The sequence below is a fragment of the Palaemon carinicauda genome, chromosome 35 (assembly GCF_036898095.1).
Source record: "Palaemon carinicauda isolate YSFRI2023 chromosome 35, ASM3689809v2, whole genome shotgun sequence".
NCBI classification, from domain to species: domain Eukaryota; kingdom Metazoa; phylum Arthropoda; class Malacostraca; order Decapoda; family Palaemonidae; genus Palaemon; species Palaemon carinicauda.
Window position 1 is genome coordinate 53,582,174 of NC_090759.1, and position 5,498 is coordinate 53,587,671.

Consider the following 5,498-nt stretch of genomic DNA (forward strand, 5'->3'; position numbering starts at 1 on the left):
GAAAGTTGACGGTCTTGCAAGGAATAGTATAAAACATGGAATTCTATTGTATGCTGTGCAGGTATGCCGTAGCAACGGAAGCTATAGGAACTTCATTGACTTGTATTATGAGCTTAAGTTTTTTATCAAAATAACAATAATAGTCATTAAATTGTTAAAGTGTTAATATTGACATGAACTTAATCTTAGTTCATGATATAAATATACAAGACATTGTATTGAAGAGACTTGCGAAGCAAGTGTAAAAGCAAATATATTCTTATGCACGAGATAAGATCAATACTAAATATTAATTGCATACATCACTGTGCACAATGAAATAGTGCGGCCTTACTTTGCCGATATTATTCGTAAACAAAATTAAATCTTTGCTTAAGTTTTGGACCTATTTTTTTTACGCTTAAGATTTTTTAACTTGTTCCTATTCTTCTTTACACCTCATCATAGCAAAGATACACTCAAAGAGCATTGAAGATATTATTTTCACCTTTTCCTGAATTAGACGGGCACATTCGTCTAGTCATAGCTTAATAATGATAATAATAATAATAATAATAATAATAATAATAATAATAATAATAATAATAATAATAATAATAATAATAATAATAATAATAATAATAATGATTCATTAAAATACGGTAGCAAGACATCAGCACTAGAATCTTTATAACTGCTGCTACTGTTAGTACTGTTCTTAATAAAAGTGATAACATGAATAGATATTATAATGATGGTAATGATACATACATACATATACATAAACGAAGTACCATCTTTAACTGAAAGGTATAAAAACTGACCTTATGATCTGTAGCATCTACCATGTGACAACTCCTGCAGTATCGAATCCAATTAAGGAGCTGGGTCCTCTGTCAGCAAAGAAATAAAGGTCTTCTGTCAGCAAAGAAATAAATAAAAGCTACTATGTTCTCCTAAGTAAGAAACTATAATACAAAATGTCCGTTTGATTCAGATAAATTGAGTATAAAGAACTAAACGTTGCAGAAGTTGATCATTTCATCTTAGAAACATACCTTTTCGTTGACAGCATCTGGCGAATAGCAAAGAAGAATCAGGAAGCTAATGTTTCTCATTAAGCCTGCATATACAAAGATCCATTGCCAGTCGATTACGCCTTGGGGAGAGAAGAAAATGAACAGCCAGTTTATTGTCTCCACCACAGCATCGAGCATGAGTAAATACACCATGCTCGAAAAGTACTTGTTGAAAATCCTCTGGCTTTCGTGTATCAGGATAAGCCTGGCCTTAGCTGTAGCATAATCTTTATCCGATAATTGTGGCCGAGTAACAGTTATCCCAGCAGCAGTGTTGATCAGTTCCAGAAACTCTGACCCAGAGACAACTCCAGTCCTCTTATTGAAGAGTTTGGCCTCTAACTCCAAGTTACTTTCCTCAAAGTGCCGAGCCGAAACTTCATGTGGGTTTTGACTAAGGAGGTACAGGATCGAGTCAAAGCCAGAGACAAAGAGAGCCACCCAACAGAAGAAAAATATTAGCATGCTGCCCAAGTTACAGCTGATGATGAACGTGACCTGCACGTACAGAGTGGACTTCCATGTTTCCATGACAGAAAGGAATTTGTCGTGAGATGGCAGGCTCTGGTACTTTAATCGAGAGTAATTGATACCATAGATGAGGTCTAGAATAAAAGAAAGTTCAAATATGATGAAAAATAAAGTGAACAATTTGTTCCTGAATGGGTTTAGTGAATACTCCCTTAAGCTGGCTAGATTGTAGTTGAGATGGATAGCGAGGTTGTACAACAAATTCCTATAAAGAATGAGATATACAACCAGACCAAATGCGGTTATGTAAGTACATACAGCCAGAATAGCCGTAGCTACCTCTTGGGTACAGCTAAAATATTCTCTTCCATCGCAGACTTCAATAACGCCAAATAGCACTAACTGCACAAGAATAAATCCTGCAATGATTCTTGAGTAGATAACCAACCAAGTCTTTTCTTGGAAATAGTACGGTATTGCAAAATAGCATCTCTCCGTTCCTCTGTCTTGGTCATTATGCTCCTTGCTACCATTACTGAGCATAACCTTCAAGTCTCTTCTCTTCCAAGTGTATGGGAATCCACCAGAAATCTTGATCACTGTTAAACTCATGGATATGAGAGCATAGAGACACCTGTTAAGTTCTATAGTTTTGGAACGCTTCACAGTGTTTTTCATTCCCTTGTCAACAGAGAGCGAGTTTACCCGGAGTCAAATATCAGCTAGACCTTCATATGGCCTTGATCGTGGCAAACTAAAGGATCATAACCTTGATCGTGGCAAACTAAATGGGGAATTTATATATATTGCAGGATATGGGAAGGTGATTAAGTTTGCTCGTTAAGAGAGTAAATGACTGCTGAGTGTACTTCAGGTTTAAATTTGATCGAGAGGACAGATAAATCAATACTGTCAGTCATTTTACAAGGGTAAATTTTGTAAGTATAGCGTAATTGTTTTCATAGGTCTATTTCAACCTCCCAGATCAAATGCTCATAATTAGAGTATCGACTGAAAGTGTTGACAAGCTTCATTGTTTGGTATATTCTATTCATAGCATTCTACATTTGCTTTGTTTACTATTCCCTGTCTATTGGTTCTTCATAGAAGAATACAAGTGAAATTCAATTCCAAATCATTATTTTTAAAGATATTTTTTTTAACGAATTCATTATGGTAAGGCTGTATTCATGATTTATCGCATTAGTAAAGGCTAAGAAATATTTTTTTCATACTTTTCGTAAACATTTTGTTATAATGACATTAGAATAATATAATAATCCCTCAATAGACACACACAGAGGTCTTTTGCAGCAGTCGATATACAAAAAAAGTATTTAAGCTAAATGTGTCCGAAAACGGTAACATTGGTATTCGTAATATTTCATATCTGCCAAAGAAACCTACCCATTTTTCAAATTATGTTAACTATGGTAATATTGAGCACATAGATTAAATTATTTTTGTTCACTTTGATTTTGAGATCAGTTCCAATGGTCGTGTAGATACCATTTACAAATTTATAGTAAGGTTATTTAGTTTGCTGTTTTGAGAACGTGCCTAAATTTTAATACTGAATTAAGAAATAGACAGGAAATATATTAGTTCTTTCCAAGAAAAATTTTCATAAAGATATGGTACCCTCAAGTGAAGAGCTTAGCAGTAAGACTTAGTTGAGCTCATCTTTCCAAGGCATACTAGCGTTTACTTCCAAGACCACAATACTCATAGATCAGATGGGCAAGAGTTCAAAAACTCTCAAATTGCAATGAGTATGTAAGAAAAAATAGATAAAGGAGAGAAGAAAATGGGAAGGAAAGAAATTAGTTACTGAGACAATAGTAGGAAGTATGTTTCCGAAGTGGCATTTCAAGATATTTTCCATACTTCCATGGAACACATAAAGTGAAGTAACATAGAATATTACTTTTTTTTTTTTAGGTTTCAGAAGAGTGGACTGCGAGTCACTGAGATCCAGCACAAACAGATCCATGAATGCTACCGTCGTTCAATTAGTTCATTATACATGTTGCATAAGATTTTTCATAACTCTGACCATCCTTCACATTCAGATCTCCCTGGACGATTCTATCCTGTTCGTAATACTAGGCAGGCAGTTAATTCTAATAGCCAGGCCTTCTCCATCATAAGGCTCAATACTACACAGTATTCTAGAAGTTTTATTCCAGCTGTTACCAAGTTGTGGAATGATCTTCCTAATCGGGTAGTTGAATCAGTGGAACTTAAAAAGTTCAAAGTTGGAGCAAATGTTTTTATGTTGACCAGGCTGACATGAGTCTTTTTATAGTTTATATATGACATGTCTGTTTTTGACGTTGTTAGTAGTTTATATAAGACATATCTGTTTTAACGTTGTTACTGTTTTTAGAATGATTTATTGTTAATTTGTTCTCATCATTTATTTATTTCCTTATTTCCTTTCCTCATATATGAAAGATCCGTTTTAATATTGTCACTATTATTAAAAAAATCTATTTTAATTGTTCTTTGGTTCAAACATAGTTTATTTCCTCTTCTCACTGGGCTATTTTTCCTTATTGGAGCCCTTGGGCTTATAGCATCTTTCTTTTCCAACTAGGGTTGTAGCTTGGCTAGTAATAATAATAATAATAATAATAATAATATAGGTGAAGGTAACAAAATTAACATCATTCAGAAAAAAAGGAATGGCGTGATAAGATAAGAAACTAGAAAGAATGCCTAAAGGAAAGCTATGAATAAGGAATTTGTGTTATTTCGTGTTTCCCAATAACCTGTTATAAGCTTTCTAGATGGCAACACTGATTACCTATTGATCTGATGAATACATATTGCTTATTAGATATGAGCGAAATGAAGCAGTAGAATAATACAACTTTATCTCGCCTAAAGATCTAAGAGAAAGTTCTGAGATTACGTGTTTAAGAATGTTAGCATTTCATCATCTGAAAGACCAATGCTTCAAGAATTAAGTATTGTGGAACATTTATTGAAGGGTTCGATAAATGTACCCATGAAGCAGGACCTTAATGGTCAGGTTCCAGGATGAAAAGCCAACACTAAAAAGATACTATTGCTTTTTTTTTTTTTTTTTTTTTTTTTTGTCAAGACTCCTCAATGAATACTAAACCCTGATAGGATGAAGAAAATAGGCTTAATCAATGACTGAAAGACTGGTTCACTTAAGTAGGACCATTTTATGTTGGGTGAGAGAACTAAGCTAAAATAAGGCAAGCCTGCAGAATAGCTGTGCACGGCATGCAAGAATATCTACTCACTTAAATTACAATATTTGCTTAAGTATCTATAGACATCTGAGTCTGGTTTGGACCTAACACATACAGTAGATTAGGATAGCTTAGGAGGGTCATGTTATGATGTATCCCAGAGGGAATATAACTATTATTTTCACATACACATCACATAAATCTATTCTATAGTTTTACCAATAGAAATATGTTTTTCAAAGGGTAGTACTATCAGGAAATTTCTGATGGAAGAGAAGATGGCACCAGATAAATCAGCCTAATTCATTAAGATATGCCTCAAAATAGGTTGGTAAATCACCAAAAAGATACTAAAATGTCAAAACTTTGGTTTCTGTTAATTAAGATGAAAATATCTTGATAAAGATATAAAATAATGATAAAGATAGATATTGAAACCGTTTTGGTCCATCCATATACCATAGGCACTTCCCCCAATTTTGGGGGGTAGCCGACATCAACAAAGAAACAAAACAAAAAGGGGACCTCTACTCTCTACGTTCCTTCAGCCTAACCAGGGACTCAACCGAGTTCAGCTGGTATTGCTAGGGTGCCACAGCCCAACCTCCCACATTATCCACCACAGATGAAGCTTCATAATGCTGAATCCCCTACTGCTGCTACCTCCGCGGTCATCTAAGGCACCGGAGGAAGCAGCAGGGCCTACCGGAACTGCGTCACAATCGCTCGCCATTCATTCCTA